The following is a 24595-nucleotide window of genomic DNA, read 5'->3' on the forward strand; positions in this document are numbered from 1 at the left end:
CAGAGAATTCGGAGGTAAGCTTCATGATCCTTGTTAAATTATTTATAACATAAAGAAGATAGGATATTTATAGTTTATTCATGACTTTATTTTTACGAGTATCCGTGCAATCAGTGATATTTTAATTGTGAAGAAAATTTGATAGACTGGCGATCAATGGTTTCCATATAAATCTCCTATGTAATTGCCTTCAATTGATATTTTTCGTCGCCCAAACCCATATACGATCAAAATGATCGCGCTGTCAAACTATCTTTCAATGTTAACCAACCCCCGCAACAGGTATATTGGATTCGACCAATACGTCACGAAGACATTGTTGACATCGACTCTGTCGAAATTACAAGTAAATTTTCAAATTTTTCAAGAGAGAAATTGTTCTCATCGTTGTGATAATTAGTTGTGCAATGGATTTTATCGAACGGGAGTTCATTACAAACACACAGGTAAGTTTATAATAACCAAAGTTAAGTAGTTTGTTCATAATCGAAGAAATCCGTTTAAAATTTACGATGAATCAGACAGTAATTATCCGCTGGCGGGAGTTACCCGGAGCCACGCTGACTCAGTGACTCACTAGAGTACGGAAGTCGCCGGTTCGCCCCCGGTCGGTGTTGGCCTAGAAAGTTCCCCGGGGATTGTCAGGTCCCCCTTGTCCGTGGCCCAGGACAGCATTTGACAATAGATAACAAAACAAACCTCATCTCTCAACCTAGTTACTATACTTGTAACGTTAAACTGTGTGGCTGGAGTAAGGCGGAAGACATCAGTACAGTACTCAGTAGTGGTACCATTTTTACTCTCAACCCTCCGTACACATCAGTAAATATCTCAACGTTTTTAGCTACGTTCTCGTAGGGCAGCGGCTAAATACCACGCTTCAAAATACCACGCTAGCCTTACTGCTTCTATAGAAACAAAACGTGGTACGCTGCTTCGGTACCACTTACGATTTAATTATAGGGATTTTACCTTATTTATAGCTAATTTTTCAAAATATGTTGATCATTTAATCGATTTTGATGTTTTTATAGGCTATATTTATACTTTATCTTAAAATAAATTATAATACAGATAGCCGATCGGTCGGTTGATGCATATACGGTTAATAATATGGTGTAAGCGTTATTATACCCAATTTAAAAAAAGACCCTACCTGTTACATTGGAATATTAGATAGGCGTAGATATGAAACAAAGCGTGGCAGGTAAAAATTAACGTGGTATAATAAAATATGGGGACGATAAGAAAGAACCATAAGTTGATATTTTAAAAAAAAATATGATGTAATAGTATCCAGTGCTGCGATAGCCGTACCACGCTTACTTGTGCTATAGATACAAACGGAACGTGGTACCGATCTTTTTTATTTATAGGCACTTTACATTATTTGTAGCAAAATTTGCAAATTGTGTTGATTATTTATCCCATTTTGATGTTTTTATAAGCCATATTTACACTTTATGTTAAAATTAATTATAATACAGATAACCGATCGGTTGGTTAATGATCATAGGTTAATAATACTGTGTAAAGGTTATTATACTATACCCTGCTTAAAAAGACCTTACGTGGTATATTGGAAATGAAATGAAATGGGGTCCTACTGTTCTGCTCCGACGACTTGGCTAATGATGACTGTCATACGTCATGCAGTGTTCTGTGAGGGAAATGTTGCCCAGGCAGCGGCACTATGGCCTACTCTTATATCGAATTCCAACTGCTAAGGGATCTTTTACGTGCACTCCAATGTATACACGGGACCTCGGTTTTCGTCCCATCCGAAGGACTAGACAGCTGTCCTTATCAGGCCCTCCCTCCCACACCACTGACACGGGAAACCACGTCGGAAAATCCCGATGAACTTTCTCGGTCAATGCAGGGATCGAACTAGCTACGAGAACGTAGCTAAAAACGTTGAGATATGCTGATGTGCTTGTTTTTATTTTTTGAAACACAGAGGGTTGAGAGATGAGGTTTGTTATCTAGGATCGAACAAGCAACCTCCAAGCTAGCGAGCCAGCGTCTCAACCACTTAGATATGAAACAAAACGTGGTATATAAAAACATGGTGCGAGGATGATACGAAATTGTAATGAGTTGATAAGTAAATAAAACGTGGTATAATAAAATCCGAGGCTGAGATAACCGTATCACGCTCGCGTTATTGCTTCTATACAAACGAAACGTGGTACGCGACTTTGGTTTATTTTGAAAATTATGTTGATTATTTAATCCATTTTGATGTTTTTATAGGCCATATACTGCAGCCCATTTTAAAAGACCCCACGTAGTATATTGGGTAAATATGAAACGAAACGTGGCAGGTAAAAACAGGGGTATAATAAAATATGTTAATGATACGAGAGTACCATGAGTTGAAAGTTAAAAAAATAGTGGTATAATAATAGAATCCGAGATTGCGATAACCCTACCACGCCTGCCTTACTGCTTCTATACAACTGAAACGTGGTATGCTCGCCTTACTGCTCCAATACAAATGAAACGTGGTACGCGGCTTTAGTACCACACGTTTTTTTAGTTTTATGGATTTTACATTATTTGAAGAAGATTTTGCAAATTGTGTTGATTATTTAATCCATTTTGATGTTTTATAGGCCAAATTTACACTTTATGTTTAAATACATTACAATACAGATAGCCGATTGGTCGGTTAATAATCATACGGTTAATAATACTTGTACTGTGTAAAAGTTATTGTACTATACCCTACTTTAAAAGACCTTAAATGGTATATTGGGCTATTGGCTAGATATGAAACAAAGTGTGGCAGGTAAAAACTTGGTATCAAATTCTATATATTATGTTTTTTGTACCGATGTCGCGTACCACGTTCCCTTTATATAGGACCAGTAAGTCGAGCGTGGTACGATTATCTCACCCTCGGATTCTATTGTACCACCTTTTTTCAACTATTAACTCATGGTACTCTCGTATTATCCACATATTTTATCATACCCCCTTTTCACCTGTCACGTTTTGTTTCATATCTACCCAATATAAATGTACCACGTAGGACCTTTTAAAATGTGGTACAGTGTGCGGCCTGTAAAGACTGAAAGACATCAAAATGGATTAAATAATCAACATAATTTGCAAAATAAGCCAAAGTCGCGTACCACGTTTCGTTCGCATAGAAGTAGTAAGGCGGGCGTGGTATCGTTATCTCAGCCTCGGATACTATTGTAGCCTACCACGTTAATATATAGACTTCGATACTGATCGAGATAACCATACCACGCCCGACTTACTGCTTCCATACAACTGAAACGTGGTATACTCGCGGTTATCTCTTATTCCACGTTGTACTTTCGCATCATCCTCATATTTTTTTATACCACGTTTTTACCTGTTACGTTACCAAAGCCGCGTACCACGTTTCCGTTGTATACAAGCAGTAAGGTGAGCGTGGTATGGTTATCTCAGCCCCGGATTGTATTATACCACTTTTTTAAACCACCATCTCATAGTACTTTACAGGCCACACACTGTACCCATTTAAAAAGACCCTACGTGGTATATTGGGTAGATATGAAACAAAACGTGGCAGGTAAAAACGTGGCATGTAAAAACGTGGAATAAAAATATATGGATAATACGAGAGTACCATGAGTAAATAGTTGAAAAAAGGTGGTACAATAGAATCCGGGGGTGAGATAATCGTACCATGCTCGCCTTACTGGTTCTATATAAACGGAACGTGGTACGCGACATTGGTACAAAAACCATAATATAGAATTCGATATTGATCGAGATAACCGTACCACACCCGCCTTACTGCTTCTATACAACTGAAACGTACCACATTCCGTTTGTATAGAACCAGTAAGGCGAGCGTCCTACGATTATCTCAGCCCCTGATTGTATTATAAAACTTTTTTTTTAATTATCAACTCATGGTAGATTGGGTAGATATGAAACAAAACGTGGCAGGTAAAAACGGGGTATAAAAATATGTGGATGATACGAGAGTACCATGAGTTGATAGTTTTAAAAAAAAGTGGTATAATACAATCCGGGGCTGAGATAACCCTACCATGCTCGCCTTACTGTTTGTATACAATGGAAACGTGGTACGTGGCTTTGGTAACGTAACAGGTAAAAACGTGGTATAAAAAACCCGTAAAACGTTTTGATCCTATTATGTATGGCGGGGTATCGGGTTCAAAATGCAATCTAGAGTAAAAAGCAGAAAGTCAACAGTAAAAAGTAGAAAATTCTTATCTAAAAGGGTATTTTTATGGTGAAAACCTATAAATTTATGTACTAAGTCTGTAGAAACATCAAGCTTTTCAACTTTTAATCGTCATAATTCTACTTTCATGGACAAAATTTCTCCTTTCTACATGTACTAGAAAATCCTGTTAGAAAATCTGAAGTGGAATGTCGAGAGTCAAAAGTTGACAGTAGAAAGCGGAAAGTCGAAAATCAAAAGTTGATAGTAGAAAGGAGAAATTTTGTCCATGAAAGTAGAATTATGACGATTAAAAGTTGAAAAGCTTGATGTTTCTACAGACTAAGTACATAAATTTATAGGTTTTCGCCATAAAAATACCCTTTTAGATAAGAATTTTCCCGTTTACTTTAGATTTTCAACTTTTTACTGTTGACTTTCTGCTTTTTACTCTAGATTGCATTTTGAACCCAATACCCTGCCATAATTATGGCCATGACACTTTGACATGAATTTCGACTGAAAGGGGACTTAATATTCGGTAGGAAAATGGTTGTTGAATGCCGCCTTTTTCCTAATGGCACTCTTCCGAAGTAGCTTAACCTTTCAACCCGCGAGTTTGTTGTGTGTTTGTGAAATAGCTTTATTTAACGTCCGATTGTTGTTATCCTAATATTGTTTTTTAACGTCCGATTGTTGTAATCCTAATATTGTTTTATACCACGTTTACCCCTTTTTAAATGGGGTACAGTGCGTGGCCTATAAAAACATCAAAATGCGTTAAATAATCACCATAGTCTGCAAAATAAGCCAAAGTCGCGTACCACGTTTGTAAAGAAGCAGTACATTTGTAGGGCGAGCGTGGTACTCTTATCTCAGCTTCGGATTCTATTGTACCACTTTTTTTTACTTATCCACTCATTGCACTTTCGTATCATCCTCATATTTTATTATACCACGTTTTTATCTGCCACGTTTTGTTTCATATCCAGCCAATAGCCCAATATACCACTTAGGGTCTGTTTAAGTAGGGTATAGTACAATAACCTTTACACAGTACAAGTATTATTAACCGTATGATTATTAACCGACCAATCGGCTATCTGTATTGTAATTTATTTTAACATAAAGTGTAAATTTGGCCTATAAAAACATCAAAATGGATTAAATAATCAACACAATTTGCAAAATCTTCCTCAAATAATGTAAAATCTCTATAATTAAAAGCATGTGGTACCAAAGCCACGTAACACGTTTCATTTGTATTGGAGCAGTAAGGCGAGTATACCACGTTTCAGTTTATAGAAACAGTAAGGCGGGCGTGGTACGGTTATCTGGATCAGTATTGAATTTTAGTATATCACGTATTTTGTACCGAAGTCGCTTACCACGTTCAGTTTGTATAGAACCAGTAAGGCGAGCGTGGTACGATTATCTCAGTCTCGTATTTTTTTATACCACGTTTTTTTGTACCGAAGTCACGTACCACGTTCCGTTTGTATAAAACCATATAGTAAGGCGAGCGTGGTATCTCAGCTCTGAATTCTATTATACCAATAAGGCGAGCATACCATGTGTCCGTTGCATAGAAGTAAGGCGGGCGTGGTAGGTTATCCCAATCTCGGATTCAATTATACCACGTATTTTTGTACCGAAGTTGCGTACCACGTTCCGTTTGCATAGAACCAGTAAGGCGATCGTGGTACGATTATTTCAGCCCCAAAACACGACGAAACGAAATTTGAAAAAAATTAGAATCTTCAGTCATTTATTGCTGTTGTAATATTAAAAGGTGGGAAAAGCAGTAAATGACTGAAGATTCTAATTTTTTTCAAAGATTCTAATTTTTATCCAAATTTCGTTTCGTTGTGTTTTTGGCCGACATTCCTAAATATGGACGTTGACCTTTATTAAGAGTGTCATGGCAGCGAAAAGGCAACTTGATAGGTGGAGAAGTATTTTTTAACAGCCTGTTGTGTCGCTCATACTGGATCTAGCGAGGTAAGCGAGGTCTTATTTTCTCAGTAAGATGTTCCTTTACATTGTTCAGGTATTCACAGGGACTGCCACGCGACCGTTTAGCGGTAAAAAGTTGCCCAGTAAAATTGACTGGGGCGGTCGATTACTTCGACATTGATTCAAAGCTAGCTTCCCTGGACGTAGTGTCGACTGTAAAGAGACCTACGTTCAGAGCTGGACTACATCTTCATTAGCCCACTTCATTTCATTTTTTTCAACCACTGGCGGTAGCATTTACCAACCAATTATATTTTTAACCAAAATTTCTTTGCATTTTTTGGCACACAAATTCTCTCAAAACTTAGAATTTCAAAACGGTTAAATGATGAATAAATTGTCGTCGTCCTTGTCCGTCCCGCCCACAGCCGAGAAAGTTCATCTGTATTTTCCGACATGGTTTCCCCTTGTCAGTGGTGCAGAACGGAAGGCCTGACAAGGACAGCTGTCTAGTCGTTTGGATGGGACAAAAAACCGAGGACGCATGTATACATTGGCGTGCACGTAATTGGCAGTTTTGGGATTCGATATATATAGAGTAGGCCATAGTGCCGCTGCCCGGGCAAAATTTCCATTGTAGTCCACTGAATGCTGTATGCCTGTCTTCATTAGCCCAGTAGGAGCAGAACAGTAGAACGTTAAATCCCATTCATTTTATTTCTGCCCCGCCCACAGTTTGTTTGTGGACACTCTACACTAAAGGTCACAATTTTTTCCGATTTCACAAAACTTGAAATATAGGTTTATCTCTCAAAGATCTTGGTTCCTTTCTATATTCACGTTATATATCAGATCGTAGCTTCATGGATTTTGTCCTCTGATTGTACGAAAAATCACGTTTTTAGCTTGTGGACCCTATAGAGGTCACAATTTTTATTGAATTTTAAAAACATTCATATATACTCTTCAAAAAAAGTAGGGGATATTAAAATGCAAATATCTACAGGGCTCAAAATTTCGCTAACCTATATCTAAGGCCATTTTTCAAAAAATGGCCTCAGACAGTGAAGCCTCTCCAAGGCCATTTTGTTCAACACCAAGGCCATTTTTTCAATTTAGAAATTATCGAGGGCCATATTTGGTGGACATTTTAAAAATAAATAGTCTTTCATTTTTCATATTCATTTAGTAAAACGTGGACAGGTTAATCATGACAAACTGAAATATATGTTTATAAATATATTTAATCCTTGGCAAACGCTGAAATTAAAAGCCTATCTAAGTCTTGATATTTTTTGTCTCAAACTTCTAAATTACTGTATTACATTATACGTTTAACCTCCTACAATTATTTTTTTTTTTTAAAGCACGACTGTTTGCAGATGCCTGTCAATAAAATAGTCTATAATAACAAAAGTCATCATTATTCAGACTGAGAAGAGAGAATCATATCATCAAAATTATCTCCATCACTGTCCTCAATTTCACTTTCTATTACTAGCTCTGATTATCAAGCACTGTCTTGAACCCGTAGCCTTGTTTATCACAAAAGACTTGACTAACTTCTGCTTATCGTAGTCTTGTATAATAAGACTGTTACGTGTTACAGGCATCTGTGGAGGGGGTAAACTACGAACAGCAGTGCATAAGAAAAAAATTAATCGTGGGAGGTTTTTAGATCAGCCAAGTTTTACGGGAAAATGCATATCATACGTGAACTTTCTCATTTATTTTGGCTTCCGATATAGGTGCCATCGACTGCCATTTAGGGTAATTCTACGGCCAATTGCTCTAGTATTTTTATCGATTTTTTTCCGCAATTTACGACAGCAATTTTTGGCCCTCGATGTAAAAGCTATCGAAGGCCATTGCTAGGCTTACGACAGCAATGGCCCCGATGGCTCTCGTGAATTTTGAGCCCTGACCTATATGCAGGTTGTGATATGATAAATAGTCATGGACACTTGATATGCTTTGAGAGTACATGTATGTTCACAGATGAAGAACTTATCGCCCTAACAGAACCTCTGAGCTGCACATGCGATACACAATAGCGCCATATACATGGAGGGGTTCATTGTCAAATTTGACCTCTTCAAGGAAGGGTTGATTAAAACTGCCGCTTGCTGGTTTATCTATCCATAAGAATTGGCCGTGGCATTGCAAGAAGAGTGGGTCAGATTGCCCCAAATCGTGGTTGGACGGTTGATTAGGAGCATACCAGGACAAATTGCTGAATGTCTGAGGATTGATAGAGCAATTACTCATTATTAAGACAAAACTCAAAAATGTCCATTTTCATTTTTGACTGTGTATCTCTTTATGAGTGAAATAGGGCCATCAGATGAGCCGCCCATTTGAACTGTTCATGTTCATGTATAGACAATTGGCCTGTTATTAACATACACTGGTTACCTCTAATAAAAACAGTTTTGTTTCTGAATATCCACAACATTTTACCGTTACACCCTAATGATGGTTGGTTTGGGGGGATCACGTGGCTAAGTGGATAAGACACTGGCTCGCTAGCCTGGAGGTAGGGTGTTCGATCCCTGCATTGGCGGAGAAAATTCATCCAGATTTTCTGGCGTGGTTTCCCCCCTTGTCACTGATGCAGAACGGAGGGCCTGACAAGGACAGCTGTCTAGTCATTCGGATTGGACGAAAAACCGAGGTCCTGTGTACATATTAGTGTGCACGTAAAAGATCCCTTGGCAGTTGGAATTTGATATAAGAGTAGGCCGTAGCACCGCTGCCCGGGCAAAATTTCCCTCATAGCACACTGTATGGTGTATGCCCGTCTTCATTAGCCCAGTTTAGGAGCAGAACAGTAGGACGTTAAACCCCATTTCATTTCTAATGATGGTTGAGTTTGAATTTTGTGAAAATCAGACGGAAATTGTCTGACAAAATGGCCACTCCTCATACACATGCCACACACTCGGCAAACCTCGGCAGATTCCGGTACCCTACATCTAACCTCGGCTGTATGATAGTAATTGATATGTACCTTACATTTGTGATGCGGCTACCGTTTTACTTTAACAGGAAAACGTGCCGCTTTTACAAAAAAGTCCCAAAATGGCGCCTGTTGAGTGTATATAACTAAACGAGCAGAGATATTGTCTCAAGGCTGCTGGTTTGATATAATTCCCTGGTACATGTAATTCCCCAAACCCAATTCCAAACTCGACGTTTGTTGATATAATACACTCTCCACAGAAATCTCCATGGGCGCAGCCATTTTTCATCCGGGACCTTTAAAATAGTTCCAATATGGCGGAGTTCGTCATACAGCCGAGATTAGATGCGTAGAATCTGTAGAGGTTTGCCAAATGGCATGCCACACTCTAGAGATCACAAATTTTATACGCCCACATTTTTATGTGGACGTACATGTATATTGTCGTCGCCCCTGTCCGTAAGTCAATCCGTCACTCTACAGGACACTCTACAGGTCACAATTTTTATCCAATTTCAACGAAACTTGAAATATAGGTTTATCTCCCTAAGATCTTGGTTCCTTTTGATATTGGCATGTATCGGAATGTAACTTCATGGATTATGGCCCCTGATTGTACGAAAAATCGTGTTTTTAGCTTGTGGTCCCTCAAGAGGTCATGTTCGAATATATCACCGTTACACCATATTGTTGGTTGAGTTTGAATTTCATGAAAATCAGACCAAAACTGCGAGACAAAATGCCCCCCCCCCCCATATGCAGATAGTGTAAACATCTAGAGGTCACAATTTTGATCCGATTTTGATGAAACTTGAAATGCATGTTTATAACTCAAAGATCTTGGTTGCTTTCGATATTCACGCACATTGTACGAAAAATCACATTATTTTAGCTTGTGGACCCTATGGAGGTCACAATTATTATCTGATTTACAAAAACGTTTAAATATATCACCGTTACACCGTAATCTTGGTTGAGTTTGAATTTCGTGAAAATCTGACTAAAAGTGTCCGACAAAATGGCAGCCCTTGTATGCAAATACAATGTAGTGTAAACATCTGGTATATCAAGGTTGTGGACCCTCTAGAGGTCACAATTTTGATTCGATTTTGATGAAACTTGAAATGCATGTTGATAACCCACAGATCTTAGTTCCTTTCAATATTTGTGCATATATGATCATAACTTCCTGAATTATGGCCCTTAAATGTACGTACGAAAAATCGTGTTTTTAGCTTGTGGTCCCACTAGAGGTCACAATTATTATCCGATTTAAAAAAAATGTGTTAATATATCACCGTTACACCCTAATGATGGTTGAGTTTCAAAATCGGGAAAATCGGTCTAAAACTGCCGGACAAAATGGCCACCCCTCGTACGCAAATAGTGTAAATATATCGGCATATCAAATTATCAAGGTTGTGGACCATCTAGACATTACAATTTTGAACTGATTTTGATGAAACTTGAAATATATCTTTATAACCCAAAGATCTTGGTTCATGTTGGTATTCGCGCATATCGGATTGTAACTTCCTGAATTATGGCCCTTGATTGTTCGAAAAATCGCTTTTTGTTTAGTTTGTTCTCTATCCATCTCTTGCAAAATGTGGGTGTATCCTGCCTGGCAGCCGCTGGTAATTCGATTTTGAAGAAATTTGAAAGCTGTTTATAAGCCAAAGATCTTAGTTCCTTTTGATATTTGGTCGCGCATATCGAACTGTAACTTCTGGATTATGGCCCTTTATTGTATGAAAAGTCGCTTTTTTAGCTTGTAGACCCTTTAGAGGTCACAATTTTTGTATTCGCTTTCGATGAAACTTAATATATTTATATCCCAAAGGTCTTGATTGCTTTCGATATTTTCGCATATTGGACCATAACTTCTTGGATTTTAGCCCCTGATTTTTAGCTTGTGGGCCCTCAAGAGGGGACAATAATTATCCGATTGTGAGGAAACTAGCGGAAATTGCAAATTTTCTAAGAAAGTCAAAACGTAATTATTTCTGTCTTTTGCTCAATAGGTTGTCAACTCACAATTATACGATCATAGGTGTCATTCTCACACTTAAGATTCATTTACACAGGAAATAATAACACAATTACCTCCCAATTACCTCCCTTGTTTTCTATTCTCCACCATGGAGTAGCGATATTCAAACGTTTGAAAATGAAGAGGAAAATGATATTTTTGCCAATTTCTCAGCTGGCAATAGGTAGGACTGTTTATGGATACCATCTATTTTCAGGCTTTATTTTAAAAAATTTTAAAAATATAACTTAAAAATTTGCAATTTCCGCTTTAAATATATATATGTTTATATTTCCCAAAGACCACGAACACAGTGTCATTCAATAAATAAAGTTTTTATTATTATTATTATTATTTGATGTTGTCCATGTCATATCGTAACATACATGCTGGTTTATAGACCCAGATTGTTCGAAAAATCGCTTTTTTTATCTTGTTCTCTGTCCATCCTTTCAAAATGTCGGCGTATACTGCACTGTTCACTCTGAAACCATAAACAAACATTATGAAAAAGAAATAAATCTGCCTATTGCAGGTCTTTCTTTACATCTGTTATATAAACTATTAATTAGATGTATTTATTAACATGAAAAGACTGTAAACAAAGATCACGCTAGAGCTAAATCTGCTTATTGTAGGTATTTCTTTAGATCTGAAATGTTATCTATAAGAAATTATTAATTTGACATTAATTAACTTTTCCAGAACATAATCAAATGAAATGGAGTTTAACGTCCTACTGTTCTGCTCCTAACCTGGGCAACTCTCGATGTCATTGGTAGCCTGCGATGTTTATTGGATTAGGTTTCGATTTACTGTTCGACTTCTATTCATAATTAAATCAGGAAATGGATAATCTAGACGATGTTTTTTATCGTACCGACTTTAGTAATGATGATTGCGGCTAGGCCGAAAATTCACTCGCTAAAAACTCGGTTCGGAGTGGATCAATTTGACTGAAATTTCTAGCAAATTTCCTTTACATTATCGACATATAGGCGTATATCTACATATCGATGTGGGCGTATATTGCTTCGCCCCCGTCCCAGGGTATATGATAAGAAAAATAAATTGATTAGCAATGATTTGATGTTTACAAAAAAAGTGCTAATCAATCTGAAAATTGTTTAGCAGTTCCTCTTGATTGAATAGCAAACAAGTAAATTTTCACGGTATTGTATTGAACGATTTTTGTAGGCCATAATTTCTACCAGTATGGACGGGTGCGGGTCAGTTCATCCCATAACCGGTTCACCCAGGGCTGTTTCATCCCAACCTAATTTTCTATCTTATCTGTTTCACCCCGGGCTGTTTCATCCCCCTTGTTATTATAATAGCAGTTAATTAACTGAGTTGTACTTATTGTCGAGCGCGCGCTGTATCATAAAGTCTGTCATTGAGTCGACTGACGTGGTTTCGAATCCCTGGTTGTACGTGGCAAGGAGTAGGGTCGCCTGTCCAACCTCGTGGGTTTTCTCCGGGTCCTCCGGTTTCCTCGCACTGCTAAAGACCCCTACACGCAAGCGAATTATGTAAATAAATTAAACCATATGTTAGTCCCGAAATGACCTAGTTTGTGTCGAGTGGACGTTAAACCCCATTTCTCTCTCTCTCTCTCACTTATTGTCGAATAAACTGTTAAACACTTACTTGTTGTTAAATAAACATGTACTTTATTGTTTATTATTAAATAAACACGCAATTAATTGTATGGATTAGTAATAAAAACATGACGCGAGAGTTGAGTTGTATTTACACATTTATGTAAGAAGCCAGACAAATGAACAATTAAAATTAATTACTTTGATCTAAAGCGTTATCTAACTATAAATATAATATGATCCGAAAGTGAAAGATTATATTAAATAAAGGGAAGAACTTCCCACTAAACCAAATCCATGGCCTAAGGCCAAATGGAAAGATTGCAAAATCATATTCTAAAAAACAGGAATCAGGTTCGGCTCTCCTATGTCTTGTCTGCGATATCACTTATGTGGAAGCAGACGTTAAACACCAAGAACGAACGAACGAACGAAAGGTTATCATTCATCTTTTGGATTTACACCATGGCTGATCTTTGTATTCGTTGCTCTACCGTAGTTAGACTCGTCAACATGCTGTGACATGTGACATTTATTTGCGATCGTTGGCAGCATCGAACATGCAATACAGGTGACTTGACTTTAAATATTATTGATAGTAAATCGAATATACATGTATTTAATTTGATAGTAAATCGAATATATATTATTTTTTTTTTAATTTATTGATAGTAAATCAAATATATTTTTTTAATTTATCGATAGTAAATCGAATATATTTTTTTAATTTATTGATAGTAAATCGAATTTTAATTTATTGATAGTAAATCGAATATATTTAATTTTTTTTAGGCATTTCCAACAAGGATTATCTTGCTGCTAGGAAAAGTAAGATTGAACTACATTTCGCGTGTAAATCGGATATATTTTTTTAATTTATCGATAGTAAATTGAATATATTTAACTAGCTACTGATCACAAAACAACAATTGTCACTCAATAGTAATTAGTAGTTTAATTAAATATTCTTATTACATGTTGGCATTCTTTAATATGAGATTAATGTATTTCAGGATGGCACAGGCGTCTTAATTCAAGGTGTATGGGAGCGGGTCTCAGTTTTTATATTTTAGTACCAGTTTTTATACGCCCACATTTTCATGTGGACATATTATGCCGTCGCCCCTGTCCATCCGTCCGTCCGTCCGTCCACAATTGTTTGTGGACTCTCTACAGGTCACAATTCTTATCCAATTTTGACGAAACTTGAAATATAGGTTTATCCCCAAAAGATCTCGGCTGCTTTCGATATTGGCATGTATCGGATCAAAACTTCATGGATTATGGCCCCTGATTGTACGAAAAATCACGTTTTTTAGCTTGTGGACCCTATAGAGGTCACAATTTTTATCCGATTTTTTTAAAACTTGAAATGTAAGTTTATAACCCAAAGATCTCAGTCCCTTTCGATATTCCCGCATATCGGACCGTAACTTCCTGAATTATGGCCCCTGATTGTACGAAAAATCGCGTTTTTAGCTTGTGGACCCTATAGAGGTCATAATTTTTATCCGATTTAAAAAAACGTATTATTATATCACCGTTACACCCTAAGGAAGGTTGAGTTCGAATTTCGTGGAAATCGGCCCAAAATTGACAGCAAAATGGCCGCCGTTCGTTCTCAAATACTGAAATAGCGTAAAAATATGGTATATCAAGGTTGTGGACCCTATAGAGGTCACAATTTTTATCCGATTTTGTTGAAAATTGAAATGTAAGTTTATAACCCAAAGATCTCGGTTCCTTTCGATTTTGCGCATATCGGACTGTAACTTACTGAATTATGGCCCCTGATTGTACGAAAAATCACGTTTTTTAGCTTGTGGACCCTATAGAGGTCATAATTTTTATCCGATTTAAAAAAACGTATTATTATATCACCGTTACACCCTAAGGAAGGTTGAGTTCGAATTTCATGAAAATCGGCCCAAAATTGACAGACAAAATGGCCACCGTTCGTTTTCAAATAGCGTAAAAATAAGGTATATCAAGGTTGTGGACCCTATAGAGGTCACAATTTTTATCCAATTTTTTTTAAACTTGAAATGGAAGTTTATAACCCAAAGATCTCGGTTCCTTTCGATCTTCGCGCATATCGGACCGTAACTTCCTGAATTATGGCCCCTGATTGTACGAAAAATCACGTTTTTAGCTTGCGGACCCTATAGAGGTCATAATTTTTATCCGATTTAAAAAATCGTATTATTATATCACCGTTACACCCTAAGGACGGCTGAGTTCAAATTTTGTGAAATTCAGCCCAAAACTGACAGACAAAATGGCCGCCCTTCGTTCTCAAATAGCGTAAAACATATGGTATATCAAGGTTGTGGACCCAATAGAGGTCACAATTTTTATCCGATTTTGTTGAAACTTGAAATGTAAGTTTATAACCTAAAGATCTCGGTTCCTGTCGATATTTGCGCATATTGGACCGTAACTTTCTGAATTATGGCCCCTGATTGTACGAAAAATCGCGTTTTTAGCTAAAGAGGTCATAATTTTTATCCGATTTAAAAAAAACGTATTATTATATCACTGTTACACCCTAAGGACGACTGAGTTTGAATTTCGTGAAAATCGGCCCAAAATTGGCAGACAAAATGGCCGCTGTTCGTTCTCAAATAGTGTAAAAATATGGTATATCAAGGTTGTGGACCCTATAGAGGTCACAATTTTTATCCGATTTTGGTGAAACTTGAAATGTAAGTTTATAACCCAAAGATCTCGTATCCTTTTGATATTCACGCATATCGGACCGTAACTTCCTGAATTATGGCCCCTGATTGTATGAAAAATCGAGTTTTTAGCTTGTGGACCATATAGAGGTCATAATTTTTATCCGATTTAAAAAAACTTATTATTATATCACCGTTACACCCTAAGAACGACTGAGTTCAAATTTCGTGAAAATCGGCCCTAAATTGACAGACAAAATGGCTGCCTTCGTTCTCAAATAGCGTAAAAATATGGTATATCAAGGTTGTGGACCCAATAGAGGTCACAATTTTTATCCGATTTTGTTGAAACTTGAAATGTAAGTTTATAACACAATGATCTCAGTTCCTTTCGATATATCAAATTGTAATTTCCTGAATTATGGCCCTTGATTGTAGGAAAAATCACTTTCTTGTTAGCTTGTTCTCTATCCATCTCTCGAAAATGTGGGCGTATCCTGCCTGGCAGCCGCTGGTTATATTTTAGTACCAATTTTAAAGGAAGAGGGAGAATTGATAGACATGCAGTAGACAATGCTTGAAGAAGGTGTTAATTTTATATGGCCATAAATAGTTAATTTACTGAAATTTATGTACAAATGATAATAGATAATTTAATGAAATAGTTTAACGAATACATTTATTTATGAAATAATTTAATTTAACAAATACATTTCTTTATAAAATAATTTAACAAATACATTTCTTTATAAAATAATTTAACAAATACATTTCTTTATAAAATAATTTAACAAATACATTTCTTTATAAAATAATTTAACAAATACATTTATTCATGAAATAATTTAATGAAATCAAAGTAATTTAACAAATACATTTATTTATAAAAGCCGTAAATACATTTATTTATGAAAGCCATAAATAGATAATTTAATGAAATCAAAGTAATTGATTTATGTATGATGATTTATGTATGAAATGATACAAATAGTATTACTAAAAGTGCCATGACATGTTATAAATGTATGAATAAAATATTAAAAATACGTAAAACCTGTTTATTGATTTGTGGGATGAAACGACCCGATATGACGGGATGAAACAGCCCGGGGTGAACTGGTCAGGGGATGAAACGACCTGCTCCCGTATGGACTACACTACAATTAATGTTTATGTGTGTATAGGAAGCTTTCTTCCCCTTTAATAGGCTTAAATTACGAATAGCTTTATGTTAGCCTATTTAGCATAATATAGTGTTCTGAATACAAAAGGAAAAAAAGAAATTGGCACACCTCAATTCCCATAGAGTATTCAATTTACGTCTGCAATATTCCTAGAAAAGTAGGTGTTTTCGTAATACGATAGAGTGAAAGCGTACTGACCCGTACGATCGTAGGCTACCTGCTTCACATTTACGCCAGTAATATTCCTCCAGAATTACGTGTCTTCATTTAAACGGCAGAAAATGAGAGCAAAATAACTGTCGAAACATTGACTGTCTTCATTACAAAACGGTATTTTAAAATTCCATTGTAGCATCGACATCCGTATGCAATGCACGCATTGACCCTTTTTCCCGCCAAAATGAACCAAGGCCATTTTAGTCGCAAAGTATTTTGTTCAACGAATTAAAATTAAACTGATGCGTATAGCTAAAAACAGTGCGCGATTTGGGTGGATACATTTTTCGTATGATTACGGAATATTTTGTTGTTCAGTGAATGGAAAATGATTAAAATATTGTGTGATGGCAAATAGGTTGCCTGATGGGAACACATGGTCAATTCTTACACAGGGAAATGGTTACAGATAAAAATTACTGTTTTGTGAATAATTATCGAGCTTGTATATTTACTGGATTATCAAATATAAGGTCTGTACTTATTACTTCGTTAGATCATGAACTGAATGTTTGTTAAAATGTTGGGTTACAATTAGTTTATTGACTAATCTTTGACTACTTTTAATTTCGTCAACCGACATCAAAGGGATTAAAATGTCCGTACGCAGGGGAACGGTAAATCACGGGAACGGTAAATCACGTTTGTTCAACATTTTTCCACGCTAAATTTAGGACAAGAAACTCGATTCGCAGATTCCCTTAAATTTGATTCGCACTTGCGTTGTTTTTGTTTAGCAAACTGCGATGCGATACCACTTATCATATTCCCTGCCCCGTCCGTCCGTCCATCTGTCGGTCCGTCCATCGTCCACAATTTCTTGTGAACGCTCTAACGCCAAAAGTTATCGTCCATTTGTTTTAAAATTGATATATATATGTTGTTTACATTAGTGAGATGAAGAAGCCTATTTAATATCAATAATTTCCGTTTATTACGTCTAGAGTTATGGCCCTTGCTTCACTTTAGTGAACCTTGTGAACGCTCTAATGCCAAAAGTTAACATTCGATCTTTCTGAAATTTATATGCATTATCTAAATTAGTGAAACAAAGAAGCCTATTGAATTTCAGCAATTGTAGTCCAAGCAATATAGCAAAAGTGTGGGCAGTTGCTGCAATAGAAATGCCAACCACGGTTTATGGTTGGTTTAGACGTATATTATGACCAAAAAAAAGTCCCAGTCCGAAATCCGTGCCCAAATGGGTCAAATTGGCCAAAATCCAAAATGGTCACCGCTTTTGGCTTGTAAATTCCAATGTCCACCCACTTATCACAATATGATCGAGTTTGGTATCAAAATATACGTTTTCGGGGTAACTGAATCCATTACCATACACATTTTTGTTATAAGTGTTACCGCTGAGTCAATAATAGGGTTTATTCAAGATGGTGGTCAGTTTTGGCGGGAAAATTCGAATTTTACTTAAGGATCAAGTTTGGTGTCAAAATATATGTTTTCGAGGTAGCTGAATCTATTTTTGTACATATTTTAGTGATTAGTGATTCCCTGTGTCAATATAGGAGAAATTCCAATTTGGGATTTAGTTTTCCATATAAGGATTGGAGATTAATGATACTCCTACCTTAGACCTAATACAATGACTTTCATCCAGTATAAACTAAATTTCATTTGGAGTGTCACCTAGTTCACTGCGGTAGCGGCATAGGGCTATGTTGACTGGGGCCACTGTCAGGTCACTGCAGAAGCTGGTCGTGCCTTTTGAAGCACGTGGCACAATGATTCAGATGTTGAGACACAGATGGATACAGTATCGCCTGTTTGTCAGATAGACAGTGAAGCATTGAATAATGAATAACCCATAGTTATTGGTCAATGTTTTAAGGTTAATGAAGTGGAGGAGTCTGTATCAAGGACTAGAGGGTCTGCGGTGCCAAAATTCATTTTTGCAGACTGTTGTCTTTTACATGGTCTGTAGGAAAGACTAGTAGACGGTCCATTACAACAGCGGTGACCGCTGTTACAACAGTAAACAGTAGAACTCGCAATGCCTATTTTTTGGACAAGCCAAGACAGGACAAATGACGACTTGACATTAATCTAGTTGTATTTAATAAATCAGCATTGAGGCTGGTGTCCCTAAATAGATGACACTCATTAATTACTTGCACATCTAACTTATTTATAAAACATCTAGCACAGAAATTGTTCTTCACTCTGTGTAACCTAAGCAAAAAATTTAATAGCAGAGGCATGCTGGCCAGGTAGTCAACTGCCTACCCTGCCCTCATAAATGCAAAACAAAAGAAACTCGAAATGGTTGATAACGCTCGAATACGATGAGATTCCCTTACAAGGTATATGGGAGGCAGCGGGGGTGGCTATGTGCCTTCTCTTCTGAAAATGTGCCATCGAATATTGTGCCCCCCTTTTCTGCTGTCACCTGTAATTTCCTTGGCCTGGCTTAAAGTGTATTTTGATCGTCGTCTCGTTCTTGAGGTTGTCAGTCTACTTTCAATTCTACCTCCCTACCCCTACCCTCATTAGAGAACAGAATCGAATGAAACTTGGCAGGTACCCTTTGTAAGGAATACCAGTCCCTTTTGATGCTTGTTTTTCTTTACTCACAGGTCGTTTAGTTGTTTACTGCAGCTAACTATGTTCATGTTCGGATCTTTGTGTCTTTTTCAAAATCCCTTAACCAAGTGTCAATGTATGGTATGTCATGGCATATATGTCAAATCGCTTCTACCATGTGCCATAGAACTCAAATTTTCCCCGATCCTACCCCCCCCCCCTAAAGTGCCCTAACTTTGGTCTGCCTACCCTCGGAGGCCCAAGCACGCCTTTGGCTTATTGTTGAACTTAGTCATGACTTTACACCAAGCTTTATTCTGTCCTAAATTCTCTGCCATTGAAATCAGTATCTCCGCTCATTCTTGAACGTAAGCCAGGAATCTTAATCGCCTCATCATTGTCGGCCTCCAATACTCGTTATCTTTCCGTCATTTTGGGAATGACGATGGGCAGTTCACTGCATATCTGACAAACAGGCGATATTGTATCCATCTGTGTCTCAACATTTGTATCATTTTCTGAAATAAATTCACCACGTGCTTCAATTTTCGCCCACGATACTGCGCCCACAGTGGGCTGAGAGTGTCCCCTTTCGTCATGCCTGCTACGCTGTTTCCGTAGTGAGCAGTGGTCGACCAGAGCGTCTAAATGAAATTTAGTTGATGCTTGATGAATGCCATCGTATTAGATCTGAGGCGGACTCGACCACTCGTAATCCCCAAATCTCCAATGGGATTTCCCATTATTTTGACCCAGGGGAACCAGTTAATTATCAAGATGAAAAAAATGTGTCGAAAATGAGATCAGCTGCCTTCAAAACATATATTTTGACACCAAATGAGGTAATTTTGTAAAATTCGAATTTTCCCGCCAAAACTGGCCGCCATCTGAAATTATTTCCTAATATTGACTCCGCGGTATAACTAATGACCAAAATGTGGATGGGAATGGATCCAGCTACCTCGAAAGGATATTTTATGATACTAAACTTAATCATATTATGGTAAGTGGATAAAAACTGGCATTTTCCAATCAAAACCGGCGGCCATTTTGGATTTTTGCCAATTTGACCCATTTGGGCATGGATTTCGGACTGGGACTTTTTTTTGGTGATAATATACGTCTAGACCGACCATAAAACGTGGTCGGCATTTCTATTGCAGCAACTGCCCGAAATAGTGCGAAATTGAGTTAAAATGCCTGGACTATTGCTGTTTATTACGTCTAGAGTTATGGCCCTTGTTTCACTTTTTTGAACCTTGTGAACGCTCTAATGCCAAAAGTTATCACCCAATCTTTGTGAAATTTATTTGCATGATTTAAATTAGTGAAACGAAGAAGCCTATCGAATTTCAACAGTTTCTGTTTATTACGTCTAGAGTTACATGTATGGCCCTTGTTTCACTTTGTTGAATCTTGTGAACGCTCTAACGCCAAAATTTATCACCCAATCTTTGTGAAATTTATATGCATGATTTAAATTAGTGAAACGAAGAAGCCTATTTAATTTCAATAATTTCTGTTCATTACGACTAGAGTTATGGCCCTTGTTTCACTTTATTGAACCTTGTGAACACTCTAACATCAAAAGTTATCTGCGGATCTGTATGAAATTTCCTTCAATAATTTCTAGAGTTATTACCTACAAAGGAATAAATATGCGACAACCCTTGTCGACCACTCGGATGATTTAGCTGCTGTGGGCGTATGTTTCGTTGCCTGGCAACCTATCTTTAACTATTATAGTGAGAACTACCAGCTCTTTAACTAATCTCCCATAATGTATCTTTAAGCAAGCTTGTTTTTGTTTCAATAGTCTATATTATTTGCTTGTTAGAAATGTGTGTTAATATTTCTATTTGTAGATTGGTATAACCTCAACAAACAGTATCAGTATGGTTTGTGTAGTAAGGCAGGATGTTTATTGTCTAATATCAGCAATATGTATGTTTGTAGTCTCTGTCCATGGTAAGAATCAGGATGTTAATAAATCAAATTTCCAATGCGTCCATGGCTGTCTATCATTTAATTTTCCCAGAATTTTCTTTTATTAAACTTTAAGATATTTGATGGAAATTTAGTACAGAGTTTCATGGACAGAGGGTCTGACAAAGTCTAAATGTTTTGTTTGTGGACACTCTACAACAATTTTTATCCGATTTTAATGAACCTTGACAGATGGGTTAAAATCCCAAAGATTTTGAAAGAATCGAAAAGTAACTTCATGGATGATGACCCCTGATTGTACAAAAAAACGCACTTGCAGCTTGTGGACACTCTAGATGCCACAGTTTTTATACGCCCACATTGGTGGTTGTATATTGTCCTCCCCCCCCCCCGTCCGTCTGGCCGCTCTAGAGACTAAAGTTAATATCTGATTGACTTTAAATTTATACACAGTGTTTAAGGTCATCAGATGAAAAAACCTATTGATTTTCAGCGATTTCCGATAATTACTGCCAGAGTTATGGCCCTTGATCACTTTAAAAAATCTTGTGGACACTCTAGAGGCCAAAGTTAATATCTGATTGACATTCAATTTATACACAGTGTTTAAGATCATGAGACGAAGAATCCTATTGATTTTCAGCGATTTCCAATAATTACTGCCAGAGTTATGGCCCTTGATCACTTCAAAATATCTTGTGGATGCTCTAGAGGCTAAAGTAAATATCCAATTGACTTTATATTTATACGCTGTGTTTGAGGTCATGAGACGAAAAATCCTATTGATTTTCAACGATTTCCGATAATTACTGCCAAAGTTATTTCCCTTGATCACTTTGAAAGATCTTGTGACGCTCTAGAGGCTAAAGTTATCATCCGATTGACTTCAACTTGATACACAGAGTTTAAGGTCTTGAGACGAACAAGTATATTGATTTTCCATGAATTTTGATAACTTGAACATCTAAATCCATGATATTAAATGTATCGTCATTCGTGTACTAAACGTTAGCATGGGGCAGAACTTTATAAAAACCAAACAAATTCTAATGATTTTCTGTTACTTAATTATTTTAGTGTATTATAAATGTGGGATCACGTGGCTAAGTGGGTAAGACGCTGGCTCGATAGCCTGGAGGTCGGGTGTTTGATCCCTGCATTGGCCGAGAAAGTTCATCCAAATTTCCCGGCATGGTTTCCCCTTGTCAGTGATGCAAGACGGAGGGCCTGACAAGGACAGCTGTCTAGTCGTTCGGATGAGATGAAAAACCGAGGTCCGTGTACATATTGGCGTGCACGTAAAAGATCCCTTGGCTGTTGGAATTCGATATAAGAGTAGGCCGTAGCGCCACTGCCCGGGCAAAATTTCCCTCACAGCACACTGTATGGCGTATGCCCGTCTTCATTAGCCAAGTTTAGGAGCAGAACAGTAGGACGTTAAACCCCATTTCATTTCATTTCATTATAAATGTTTCATTACCGAAAAAAGTAAAAATATGCGACAACTCATTTTGACTGCCCGGACGATGTAGCTGCTGTTGGCGTATGTTTCGTTACCTGGCAACCTATCTTTATCTGATTTTGATGAAACTTGTATAACCCAAAATCTTGAATCCTTTCGATATTCGCGCATATCGGACTATAAGTTCCTGGATTCTGCCACCCTATTGTACAAAAAATCAGGTGTTTAGCTTGTAATCCCTCAAGAGGTCACAATTGTTATCCGATTTAAAAAAACTTTTGAATATATCCTTGTTACACCATTGTGATGGTTGAGTTCGTATTTCGTGAAAATCGGACCAAAACTGCCCAACAAAATGGCCACTCCTAGCATAAAAGTACATGTATAGTGTAAAAATATAGTATATCAAGGTTGTGAACCCTCTAGAGGTGACAATTTTGATCTGATTTTGATGAAACTTGAAATGCATGTTTATATCCTAACGATCTCAATTCCTGTCAATAATAGCGAGTATTGGAAGTAACTTCCTGGATAGTGGCCCTGATTGCATTTTTAGCGTGAAAAATCTTGGTTGCTTTTAATATCGATGCATATTAGACCCTACATGTAACTTCGTGAGTTATAGCCCAGATTGTACGAAAAATCATGTTTAAAAAAGTAGATATTCTACAGAATTGAACTCTATACTGTTTGAAAGGTACATGTATTTATGTATTTAGTTCAAAAACCTAATGAATAACTAAAACTTTAAAAATGTTATCAGGAAGTGACATCATAGACAAAAATAGACCATTATCAGACATCAAAGGAAACCTTTTTTAAACGCCCACATCTTCATGTGTACGTATATTGTCTTCGTCCTTGTCTGTCAACGATTTGTTTTTGGACACTCTACAGGTCACAGTTTTTATACGCCCACATTTTCATGTGGATGTATATTGTCCGCGCCCCCGTCCGCCTGTCCGTCCATCCACAATTGTTTGTGAACAGTCTACAGGTCCCAATTTTTATCCGATTTCCAATGAAACTTAAAAATATAGGTTTATCACCCTAAGATCTCGGTTCCTTTCGATATTGACATATATTGGACTGTAACTTCATGAATTATGGCCCCTGATTGTACGAAAAATCACGTTTTTAGCTTATGAACATTGTAGGGGTCACAATTTTTATCCGATTTAAAAAAAAACGTATTATTGTATCACCGTTACACCCCAAGGACGACTGAGTTCGAATTTCGTGAAAGTCGGATCAAAATTGACAGACAAAATGGCTGCCGTTCGTTCTCAAATTGCGTAAAAATATGGTATATCAAAGTTGTGGACCCTATAGAGGTCACAATTTTTATCCGATTTTGTTGAAACCTGGAATGTAAGTTTATAACCCAAAGATCTCAGTTCCTTTCGATATTCGCGCATATCGGACCGTAACTTCCTGAATTATGGCCCCTGATTGTACGAAAAATGGCGTTTTTAGCTTGTGGACCCTTTAGAGGTCATAATTTTTATCCGATTTAAAAAAAAAGTTTTAGTATATCACCGTTACACCCTAAGGACAGCTGCATTCGAATTTTCGTGAAAATCGTCCCAAAACTGACAGACAAAATGGCCGCCCCTCATTCTCAAATAGCGAAAGAATATGGTATATTAAGGTTGTGGACCCTATAGAGGTCACAATTTTTATCCGATTTTTTCTTGAAACTTGAAATGTAAGTTTATAACCCAAAGATCTTGGTTCCTTTCGATATTTGCGCATATCGAATAGTAATTTCCTTAATTATGGCCCTTGATTGTAGGAAAAATCACTTTCTTTTTAGCTTGTTCT

General features: G+C 37.1%; 1 long non-coding RNA gene across 3 annotated transcripts in view; it reads left to right on the forward strand.

Annotated features, from left to right (window-relative positions):
- Positions 1–595: 595 nt before the first annotated feature.
- The window catches only part of LOC126829996 (uncharacterized), a 71968-nt gene continuing 47968 nt past the window's right edge, over positions 596–24595 (forward strand). The window contains exons 1-2 of one of the 3 annotated variants that reach the window (XR_008789082.1): positions 596–822; positions 21228–21330. This is a non-coding gene — a long non-coding RNA (uncharacterized LOC126829996). Of the gene's footprint in view, positions 823–6039; positions 6197–21227; positions 21331–24595 lie in introns of those variants that run through there. The other 2 variants (XR_008789083.1, XR_008789081.1) reach the window with 2 other exon arrangements.

The sequence above is a fragment of the Patella vulgata genome, chromosome 8, assembly GCF_932274485.2.
Source record: "Patella vulgata chromosome 8, xgPatVulg1.2, whole genome shotgun sequence".
Classification (NCBI taxonomy): domain Eukaryota; kingdom Metazoa; phylum Mollusca; class Gastropoda; family Patellidae; genus Patella; species Patella vulgata.